The following is a 12500-nucleotide window of genomic DNA, read 5'->3' as shown; positions in this document are numbered from 1 at the left end:
ATGAAACATCAGAGGTCTCTGTCCAGAAGAGTGCAGTCCTAGGAACAGCTAAGATACTGCACAGAACCCTCAAACTCCCAGGCCTCTGGCAGAGGACCCAAGCTTGAGGATGACACATACCACTCCACAAGGGGTGAGAGGGACACACACACACACACACACACACACACACACACACTTTTGAATGGAACATTCCCATTTTCCTCTTTATTATATTTAGAATATTAAAAGTTTCTGAACTTTTCCAATTAACTTGAGTATTCAGGTTTACTGTGTGGAGGGAACAATAATACTAGGGAATGGGTTGGATCACTCCAGTAGCAATTACAGTCACTAGACCCCTAACCACAGATTTCTTTCTCTTTGGTATGTTAACACTCAGTGACAGATTATTTTACAGTTTAAAAAAAAAAGGCAAAACAGTTTGACCAAAATAACCAACATTGTACTTCACCATTGGGTCTGGTTAGTTTAGTTTATTAGTTTATAATGTTGTGGACAGTCCCCCTTAATTAAAAGTACAGTAAAAGGAGCAGCTTTAGCCTCTGCCGCTAATTTCTAGCTGTCACACACATTACTTACACACCCCGGCAATGCAGGCTGTAAGATACATACAGTACATAATGGTGAATAATGCATCGTTGTGCTTTTCTTGTGTTTGCTCAAGGGCTATACCAAGAATCCATGCGGCAGAACAGGGTCAGACAGGAAAAAGTCACACATGAGAATTGGTGTGCTGAAGCACAGTGAAACTGCCCGAAGAGCCCGCCTGCTGTTAAGCATTGCAAAAGCTTTAATGTCAATTTATCAATAGGTCAATACTTCATTAAGGGTTCAAGTGTCTGTCCTTATGAACCTAATGGGGGAGATGTGGAGATTTTCCAGGCACTGTAGAGCTTCTCTGATTCCCATCAGTACATAGCTATGTGGACAGATGAGCATGATTCCTTCTTCTTACGAAGTAGACTGTCTGCTATGCTTGCTTCAGATTGTAACTTAGAGCCTCTTGTGCCCTATCTACTACTAAACACAGGGAGCATACATGATTAATGGTACAGAGAGTCAATCAAGGGAAATTAAATTTACCAGTTTGAGCATGGAAGTCCAAGTGTCTACGTTACTTAAATTTAATGAAACACTTTGCAACAACAAAAAGATTTGCAAACTGTGCACATGGATTTGCATAAGCATCAACTCCCTGGCAACAACAGACACTGCATTAAAAAGGTGCCCCGCCACACGTATTTCATTACTTTGCGGTAATGTCTAAAGTTCTACCATAGACTCTGTAACATGTTTTGTGGAAATAATGCCTTGGTTACCATGTTTCAAGCCATTCTAGCATGGTATAGAAAGCCTACAGGAAGACTCAGCTCAATTTGTGCAACTTCTCATTAATATTCAACAAGCTAAGCTGCTTGACTTTGATTGGCTAGCAGCTGGCCAATCAAAGCCCGGCTATCAGAATCCATTACCCAGCACAACTGGGTGAGCTCATGAATAGTAATGAGCTCAGGCAGCATGATGTCAGACTGACCAGATGTTGTAATTGGCCAGATTTTTCCTATTATTTCTGTTCAGGCTCCAGAGCTGACAGAAGAGGTAGCAGTTCATTTTCACATTCACCACATTAACATTTTTTAAAAATGCAAGGAAAAACGGTTTTGTGTGGCAGGGCACCTTTGATAGTACAAGCATTTTGTGAGAAAAAAGGGGTAAATCTCCCACAAAGGGCAACAGAAAATTCTTACTTATATTAATACTGGACTACAGACTTCATAAGATTTCAAAGATTTTGAATTAGTCACTTAAAGCATCGGAAAATAGGGTCCTAGTTGAAAAGAAAGAAACACCATTAGTTATGCAAAATAGCGAATATTTTCTTAGACAATGCCTTATTTGCATAATTAACAATTAACAATGTTAATGTTAATTTTTAATAAAAACATTGTCTTAATGAAAGTGGGGAAGTTTAATGATGATATCTGTTATTAATATTTTCCCTAGTCACCTGTAGTGTCTCCCCCATAGACAGCATATATTAAGTCTATGGTCTCTCCTTTACATGGGCTGCCATGGGAAATTTGCATCACCCATTTTAGTATTTTTCAATAATTTCCACCATTTGGATTTCTCAGAACTTGTTATGTCATAAGACACTTTTATGAGACTAGATCAGTTGAGAGAGTTTCTGTCAATTTTGTGAGGTCATGTTGCACAATGCCTGTACAACTAAGTCATGGTCATTTCTTGTGGCCGAAACAAAATGTACGGATATCTCAAAACTTACACTGGTTAGATTGAAAGTCTGATTTCAGTGTTAATAGGCTTTTGATTCCTCTGTTATATGAAAAGCCTTTCTGCACGCTTTATGTGGGTACTGACAGAAACATAGCATGACGGAGACAGGTTTAGTAATTTGCAAACATTTGCTGATCAGTAGAGAGAGAGAGAGAGAGACATGTGTTTAAGCTTCAAGAATGCTAATTTTCTTGTTAGTCACACAGTGTAGATGTGTGATGACATTCCAGTGTGTAATGGAATACATTACTGCCTTGCCTAATGATGACAAGGCTACGATTCTGGGCATATGATCAATAATCAAAGATGAAACTTCTCATCAAGGCAATGGCTATTCATTAACTCGTAGAGTTGCTTAATTCAAGATTTCTGTATTAAGTTCTAAATCCACTGTAAGGAAAAGTAACAATAGAGTACAATTGAGTTGGGATACATTTCATGAACGACTTCAATATAGTCATAATCCTGGATCAGGTTTTACTAATCGCTTAGATTATACTCTTGCATTGCCACACCTTCCTCCACAGCGCTGGAAAGGAGGGTCTGGCTAGTCCACACAACATTCCTGGATGGGAGAAAAACATGTTGTGGTTTATTGGCATTATTTTAAACCAATCACAATCGTCTTGGGTGGTACTAAGCCACGGACACAATGACAGTGCCTCTGCAAAATATCTTTGGGAAGGAACTTGTTTTGTTGGAACATGTGTACGTTCAAAAGTAGTTTAAGTCGTGCAACAGAAAACTCAGATTGGACAGATAGTCTAGCTAGCTGTCTGGATTTAGCTTGCAGAGATCTGAGGACCAGGTAACCCTAGTCCTCAGAAATCAACCCAGTATCACACCAGTTTGTGAAATGGTCACGTTATTTTGATTTATTGATTCATGTACAGGTCACGATTTTCTCATTTATTATTATGTGTACGGGTCATGATCTTTGAACGTGACCATTTCACAAACCGCCATGACACTGGGCTGCTCTGGGGGACACCACGGGGAAATGAAACGCCACGCGCCGGTGACAACAAGAAGACGGTTGGGGTTAGGAAGAGAATAACGCGGAAAGGAACTGCAACACGCGGGATGCAATCCCTGGCCGCCGGGGTTAAAAGTGTTGTCTGACACATCCACCTCCCCCCCCCAACCAACCAACCTCCTTGCGTGGATTTTCGGCTTTTTAATACTACTCACTACCGTAATCGTTCAGTGTTCACAAAATAGGCTTTCCATTGACAAAAATTACTTTAAAATTTGTAATCAACACACGAAAATAACGGCATTTACTTGACCTGTACACAAATCAATAGTTTATATAATAGTTTATATAATGAGTACCATTTTACAAACTGTATTGAGACCGGGCTGCATAAATCCACTGGAGTTTAGAACACCAACACGAAGAAAGCAGAAGGTGACAGACATCCGGCGGATTTTCCGGCTGCACCTGAACAATCCCAGAAGTGGAATGTCGTTGATGTAGACTACTTAGATTACAACGGTTTTTATATGATTTGTTTTAAAGGATTTGCATTATGTTATGATTATAAAATCCAAAACAGGTAAGGTTCTGTGCTCCTAATTGGGTTGCAGGAAATGTGTGAGCACGGCCTGCCAGTTAATTGGGTTGGCACACAGGTGGGAAGACGTGTGTTTGTACACATGGCGATAATTAACCTGACATTACAGTAAGTGGAAAGCACTGCGGTCTTTCTAGTCTGAGTTAATAAGCACATAAGGAGAAAAAAATAATGTTCATCAAACCACTGCTTTTTTCACCATCCCCAGCTTTGCTACGGGTTAGTGTGTCTGCTGCATTCAGGTCCATGTGTTCATCTATTTATCAGGTGATTCTGATACTGATTTTGATTCAATGCATTCCAGCAAATTTGTTATGTGTTATGTGAAATGCAAGTACTACTATAACATAATGAAAATCTTGATATTCACCATCAAAATAACCTAACATATGCCAGGTGTGTTACTTAAATTAAATGACATCAGCCGCACATGAACATGAAAAGCACACGGCTTTTTTTTTGTTGAAAAATTATAAAATGTCACAACCTGACAGTTTACATCCAAAGTCACGTGTGGGCGCCTCTATCAGCTGTCACAAAGTCTAAACGCTGTTAATGAATGTCAAACTGATAACCTACGTATCGATCATTGCCCCTTAAACGTTAGCAATATTCATTAAAGAGCCGTAACAAAGCCATCCACCATCTTATGAACACAACTTCAAATGTGACCTAAAAAAAAAAAAAAAAAATAATCAATTTTAACAACCTTCTTAATCCCACAAGGGGCAATTAGGTAAGAGCAGCTATAGATAACACACACCTACATAGATACATACAGTACTTACATAAAAGCACAAGCCTACACCCTAGAGAGTAGATGAATAATATACAAAAAACTGAATTTATCCATTTAAAAGTTGAATTGCAGAAGAGATAAAAGAATAAGAGTGGTGATAGTTTTGAACGCAAGTAAAAGACAAGGAAGTCTTTTCATATATAAAAAATAATAATTATAATAAGGAACAGTGTCTCTCCACTCTCACACCTTCCCTCTGCCAACAAAGCAATTGCTACAGTGTAAGTTGCTCGTGGCACCTGTCCAGCTCAAAAAAAATAAATAAGAAAAATACATAACATTGACTTAGCTTTTTTTAAATATAAGGTCATCTGTAGTTTTCCTTTGATTGCTTATGTGTTCTAGCATAATGTGGATAAACAGTGAAACTACTCACTGCAGAACTTTAGTTTATACAAATTTCTACCTTACAATCTCCAATAGTCTGATTAGGATTCAGTTCTCATAGTTACTGAATGTACCTATGAGTCACACAACCTTTAACACATGGAGTACCACACCAGAGTGAGTTAATCCAAAGTACTTAATATAAAATAAAACATATCCTTTATTTACATAATTTCCTGTTTGGATCTGCGTGGGCCAAGGCCAACACGATCACTTCTCTAACTTCCATTGAGGGAAAAGTGGAAAAAGAGACCTGCAATGTGCAAACCTGGTGGGGAAGGTGATAAGGCTGTTTACCAATGTTCAGCCCATAGAGGATATTTACATAAGCCCAGAGGCATATGAAAGCTGGCCAGCTGTGCCTGCACTGAGGCTCTTACTGTGTCTTTTTGGCTTGAGACTGACAGTAATATGGTGTTCCTCGAACATTCTCCAGTATAATCTTACCTGCCAAATGGTACAGAGCATAAACAACCCCGTGTGACCAACGGGTTCCTGTTCCTGGGGTTTCCAAAGTGGTGAATGAGAAAAGACTATGCAGCAGAGAGAAATGCCTTGATTTTGCTTTTTTTGTGTGCAGAAATACAAGGCTGCACCTATATGAGAATATGAAATGAATGAAATTCTGGAGTGTGTTCTAGACCTACTCTATCTGTAAAGTGTCTTGAGATAACTCTTGCTATGAATTGATACTATAAATAAAATCACACACACACACACACACACACACACACACACACACACACACACACACACACACACACACACCCCAAAATGCTCACTTCAAATGTTAACATTACGGTATCTCCATTGGAATTATTGATCACTGTGTGAAATATTCAAATTCATTCAAAGCCTAAATAACAACCTCTGATGATTAAATATGTTGCATGTTTTTGTGCCCTGGTTTTCTGAGATCCTTTGAAGATGCACCATGCTTTGCAAATCGCATTATCAAGTCTATGCAATATTTCCGTCAGCATCGTCATATGGCATGCTTGAGCCTGATTCTCTGCCCACGGCTTTACATCCAAAATGTAATAAAAACCAAAGTATGAGGAATATTGCTTGTACAATACATGACAATATTGCTTGTGTCATTATGTTATGAGCAGCAATAACATGTCTTGTAACGGCTTTGATACTGATGTAATGGACTTATTCACAATATGTTATACCATGTTTAAAAATAGATACATAATAGATTATTTCCGACACCAACCACAAAACATATTTAAGGTTTTGGCATGTGTAATTCCATACATTCTGTTAAATCAGGGCATTAGAATAGTTGGGCATACCTTCAGCCAGGATTGGATCATGGCACTCGCACTGCCAGACCTATCTCCCCAGCTCTGTGGGGTAAATGAAGTTAGCGGTTCACACAATGCAGAAACGTGTGGTCTTTAAATTAGCTGGATACATTGTTAAACGCCATTTGCTCTTACCAGTGTGTAACTCTATGTAACGTTCGCCAACAATCGGTCCCAAAACGTCAGACTGTTAGCAGACTTAGCTCCTGAAATGGCGTACGTACGCCAATTATCAAGACGCACACTCTGTGTTTACCGTGTATATCAACGCCATTCGGCCTCCATTGAGTTATGTTACCTTGGGATTGCCTGTAATTTGTACGGCAAAAAAATCTACAAACTGAGGCTGGTCAGGGTGGTGCATGGGTAAAAAAAACAAGACTTTCACCCAGGAGACTGGGTGATTGAGTCGTTTGTGTCACATTTGCTAAACTCCCTTTCTTCTTTTCCTAATCCCAAACCAAACGCAGGACTGTCACCCAGGAGACGGGGGATCAAAATGCATAAAGGATAACAGGCCACTTGGCTTAAGAAAGTTGGCATGTATATTTACGTGAAGTAATGCCATGTTGTAGTTAAGAGTAAATGGGTGGAGGGGCAACCCTCAGATGGGGTACCCCCCCCTTGCGATTTCCTATGTACACACCTAAACACCTAGCTGCCAGTAGCTCCTCACCAGATGCCGATTGGTTCAGTAAGCTAATAGTTCAGACACAAAGGCCTTACTTAAAGCCTGAAAAGATGGATTTCACATCATCTCACGGGTGATATTGCATGAATCCAGCTGCCGTGAAAAGCACAAGGGAAATAGAGCACAATAAGCAAAAGAAGAAAACAAGTCTTGAGGTTTTTCTTATCTGTAGTTGATATAATTAATCGTTGGCATGTAAGTAAGTAAGTAAGTAAACTTTATTTCTATATGTGACGGTGATTGTTTGTTACAGAAGCTACAACACAATACCTGTGTAAGGAATTAGCACTTTGTTGTTGCTGTTGTGTACCTGGTGCCTTCCATGTAGCCTCAAGATTACAAATGTGGTCTTTCATTCTCTCACGTTGAAGACACCAAAGACACTGGTGCTGGCTGGTGTTGGACAACCCACTTATAAAGTGGTTGTTACCCAATCAGCAATTAAAGCAACACTGATTAAGCTATTTCCATCACTGCATTGATAAACCCCCTCATCTGCATGACAATTAGAAGCAATTGTCAACCCCCTAATCACAGGCGTTGATTCACTGTATAATTTGTTTGTAATTCTAAAAAAAAAAAAAAAAAAAAAAAAAAAAAAAAAAAAAAAAAAAAAAAAAAAAAAATGTGTGGCCTAATTAAGAATGTACTAGTTGACAGACCTCTTATGGCCAACAAGAGCCGTTTCTAGATATGATTATTATACTCCCATTTTTATGGGATCAATATCTATCTATCTATCTATCTATCTTCCTACTGAATGTTACGTAGCAATGTAACAAACTATTGCAATTTTAGTCAAGAACGTAATCACAATAATCACAGCATACCCTGGTGTTCACTGGACATTTCTCTTGCACACATTGCAGTGACTAATTGCATGTGCATGATAGTGTAGCATTTTATACAGCCACAATACTCTTTCACCATTAATATAAAAGTGTAGTCTTACTAGTGTAGAAACGTTCAGAAAATTATAGATTGTCTGGTTACAAATAAATTTCCTTCAGTAGCATTGGGAACCTTAATGTGCTCATATTATGCTCATTTTCAGGTTCATAATTGTATTTTGAGGTTGTACCACAATGGTTTGATTTTCAGAAAACACCATATACAACTTATTTGTTGTCCCGCACCTTGCTGCAGCTCCTCTTTTCACCCTGTGTGTTGAGCTCTCTGTTTTGGCTAGAGTGAGACATTGTTCTTTTTAATTACCCAATTGTAATTACGCAAAATAACATCATTGATTCCACATAATGCTATTTGGGGTAATTTTGAGCTGTCTTATTCAATTGTTTAGCATTTGAAAAAAACTGAAGGGGTTTTTAAATAGTGTTGAGTAAAAGTTGACATATTCCAGTCAGTGATTATCCATCAACATCCATTCCTTTACATTCCAGTCCTTTTTTATTTTAGTCTAAACTATCAAGCATTAGATATAATTTCCTATAAATAAGGTTTATTGACCATGAAATCCAAAACAACTGTAAAACTAAAGTTAATAAGTTAGTGTTGCGTAATGTTGAAAATGTCAAAAAAAAGTGACAAACATTGAAAAAAAGCATCAAGTGTTGAAAAAACAAAAAAACAAAAAGTTAAAAACATCAATGAACGCGTCAAAATTGTTAATTTTTAATTTTGTCGGGAAAAGAACACAAGGGTTTAAGAATAATGGCTGGGATATTATCTAGTGTTCTTATAGTCACCAAATGCCTTTAAGTGTTACGCTAAGAACTGAAAAGCAAGAGGGAGGGAGAGTAAGAAAAAAGAATAATCCGACTAATCTGTCTACATGACTAATGAAAGTGAGTAGGCCTATTTCACTAATATTCCTGTTCACATGTAGCCGTGCAAAACAGGATTTTTATCTAATTTTACCAGCTGCTGCAGACTTGTTGGACCATGCGTAGGAACACAGCGTCCCGCTTTCATTTCTTTAACCAGCTTCTTTATAAGGTCGGCGTAGCGATGTGTGCGCATCTCCACAATCCTGCTGATATCCAAGTCTTTGATAATCTTTAAAAGAAGCTGCGTTTCTCCTTCCTAATGGGTCTGCAGCCTTGCAAACTGTTGCTATGGTTTATGTGCCCAAACCAACCAGTCAACACGCAGAGCTAACCATACGCCTGCGGTTAAAACCCTGAATGAGACGCAAATTACAAATGCGCTGTATACATGGCCAAAACAATGCCTTCAAAATTGGAATAATGCAGGAATATCCCACGTCTTAGATCGGAAAATGCTATAGTCAGAAAAGCACATATCCATCCAAAATATGCCATTAACATGACCTTTATGAAATTTGGAATATTGTCATATTCAGAATAATAGTAAAATATTGGTGTGCATGTAAATGTACTGACTGATTTGATTCTACTAAAATGTTTCATCAACTATTAAAATAAACTAATTGCCACATTGTGCACCGTTTAGCTGCCATAAATAAAATACTAGCACACCAATCTGCATTTATCTGCTACAGCTTTTTTCAATTTTTATTCCATAACACAAAACATTTGATGTATCATTTGTCAGAGCTGATACATATTCAATAAGGACAATCCTTTTACTAATCTGTGGTGGACATAGACAGGATACCAAAGGCTCTGCTCCTTAATATCCATTCACACACATTTCCGTATTCCCAATCTTAAACCTCAACAGAAAACAAGAGGCTTCAATCCTGGAGCAGCAAAGTCAAGTCATTCTAGAGGGAAATGGGCTGGAGAACAGGGAATGGAAAAAAACTCTTTGGCAAAATGACAAAACCAAGTACCAAAACAGTGTGAAGGAGGTGCTGAGTAAGACAAGAAGGATCACTGGGTATAAAGTTTTAAGACAAATGATTGGAGGAAAAAAAGACATATTAAAAAGGAGTCGAGTGTTTCAAAAGGTTTTGCCTGGGGACCCAATCACCCTGCTCAACCACCCAAACACAACGTCTGAAGGATGTCAATTTGACAGTGTCATCGCCACACTCAGCTCCCATCTCAGTCTCCCAAGCTTGTCGCAAAACGTCCCCACCCAAGTGTTACTTTCACAGTGTAAGAAGCGTGTTGGGGGAAACATCAAACAGTCATTATTATTGTCTGGTCCGACCAAAAAGTGCTACACCAAAGTTAATTTGTGCATATAGTGGTGCTGGGACGATGGTTACGCAGTGACTGCTTTGTCAATCACTAATTGGTAAACTCAGGAATGTATTTATTGCAAAATTCTAGGAATATCTTGTCTAAAAATTATGCAGAAAAATTAGTCCATGCATTTGTTACTTCTAGGCTGGATTACTGCAATTCTCTATTATCAGGCAGCTCGAAAAAGTCCATAAAGACTCTTCAGCTGATCCAGAATGCTGCAGCGCGTGTTCTGACAGGAACCAGGAAAAGAGACCACATCTCTCCGGTTTTAGCTTCTCTGCATTGGTCTCCTGTAAAATCCAGAATAGAATTTAAAATCCTTCTTCTCACCTACAAAGCTCTTCATGGTCAGGCACCATCTTATCTTAACTCTCTGAGCCCGAGACACTCGCCCACGAGTAAAAAAGTACCTCTGATTCCTAGTTTAATTACTTTTGAACCATACAAGCGATTTGCTAACTTTTGGTTTCGTTTAAATCCTGACGTTTTCAGGTTTACGGCAGTCTTTTCCCTGTCTTTCTAGCCTCTACAGGGGATTTTCTATCCAGCCTGGAACTTCAGCCTCTTTGGGCTTTAAATCCATACTGTTATATCCAAGATTGACCACTTTATATCCATAATTCATCGCGTTTTGGCTCATTTTTGCCGCTGGTTCGCTCATCCGTCTCTCTCTCTGTCTGTCCTGTCTATTTTTCAGGAAGTACATGCCCATATATGAGAGATAAAGACACCCCTCTTGTATGGAAGGCCAGAGGGGACAAAAAGGCCTTTAGACTCTATGGAAGCCAAATAATGCAATATTTAGACACATATTTGCTTGTTAAACATTGCTGTGGGTGTAATATCAATAAATATGAATTATTATTTATTATGTCATGAGAGCAAAACGTCTTGACTTTTTTGGAAAGAAATGCATGTATTTTCTCAACTGTATAAGTTATGATTATTTCTTCATAGTGTGACTCCCAAGACATATGAGAAGTGTTTTAGAATGGAAAATGGCTTATGTCTGTGATATCAATACATATCTGGAAGATTCATTTATTTATTTATTTTTTTATCTTTAAGGCCCTACAACCATTTTTAACATGCAAGTGACCTCACTGCAACCCAAACATTCTAATAACCCAGTTTGCCCTGAAAAAAAAGATGTTCATATCTTGACTGTAGACAACAGGGTTGATGTTTTACAAGCTTTTTTATAAAATAAATCCAGACGGAAATTAAACTGTAACAATGGCCTCAGGGCCCCCAGGGTTAAAGAGCTCATTGTACCTTACAACCCTGCGAAAGCACTACGCTCCCAGAATGCAGGGTTACTGGTGGTTCCTCGAGTCTCTAAAAGTAGAACGGGAGCCAGAGGAGAGTTCTAGCCCGACCAGGCTCCTCTCTTTACCCTGTCTCTCCTAGCTATGATGAAAAAGTTTGAGACAGCTAGGGATATTCCTTCAACACCCTGAGCTCCTCTCTCATCTATCTTTCTATCTTTCCATTTAGTGTGAATCCATGTCCCAGAACTGCTTGTTACTAACCGAGCTCTGGGGAGTCATTCCCCGGAGTCCTTATGTTCTTTTTCCCCAGCATGTTTCCTTGGATATGGAAGGCTCCAAAATCATGGTAGCAGCTGTCGCCATGGTCCTGCTACATGTTCTGCGATGCCATGTTCATCCTGCTACGTTCTGCTGTGCCCTGCTACGTCCTGCTACGTCCTGCCACGTCCTGTTGTGGCTTGTAATGCCGCACAGTGCCCTGCTATGCCATTAACTACTACAAACTACTATTTTTTGTGACTGTTATTGCCACTCTTCATTCTAACCCCACCTGGCCCGTCAGACACCGCCTACCAAGAGCCTGGGTCTGTCCCAGGTTTCTGCCTAAAAGGAAGTTTTTCCTCGCCACTGTCACACTGTTGCTTGCTCTGGAGGAAACTACTAGAACTGTTGGGTCCTTGTAAATTCTGGAGTGTGGTCTATCTGTAAAGTGTCTCGAGATAACTCTTGTTTTGAATTGATACTATAAATAAAATTGAAATTGAATTATTTGAACCCTCCTCTCTTGTCTAACGACTGCAAACCATGATGATCTCAAGCCACTTATTGTGCCAAACAGAGGGTGTAGGGGTACTCCTATCCACGTCCTCTGTACTCCTTAAAAAAAGTCTAATTGCTAAATTCGCTATCGTATCAACCTATCATGCTGCATGTTCATTAAACGTATTTAACTCTTAAATAGTCATGGCCAAATGAAGCTTCGTGAACCAGTGTCTTTATTTTCTGAGCCCACTAGATGGCGCTC

The 12500-nt window shown here is 39.0% G+C and overlaps 1 long non-coding RNA gene across 1 annotated transcript in view; it reads left to right on the top strand.

The window, feature by feature from the left end:
- Positions 1-6873: 6873 nt before the first annotated feature.
- Positions 6874-12500, top strand: part of LOC116687530 (uncharacterized) — a 7280-nt gene continuing 1653 nt past the window's right edge. The window contains exon 1 of the long non-coding RNA XR_004331580.1: positions 6874-6951. This is a non-coding gene — a long non-coding RNA (uncharacterized LOC116687530). The remainder of the gene's footprint in view (positions 6952-12500) is intronic.

This window comes from Etheostoma spectabile, chromosome 4 (assembly GCF_008692095.1).
Source record: "Etheostoma spectabile isolate EspeVRDwgs_2016 chromosome 4, UIUC_Espe_1.0, whole genome shotgun sequence".
Lineage (NCBI taxonomy): Eukaryota > Metazoa > Chordata > Actinopteri > Perciformes > Percidae > Etheostoma > Etheostoma spectabile.
Note: the sequence above shows the minus strand (reverse complement) of the source record. Positions and strands in the feature narration are given on the sequence as shown.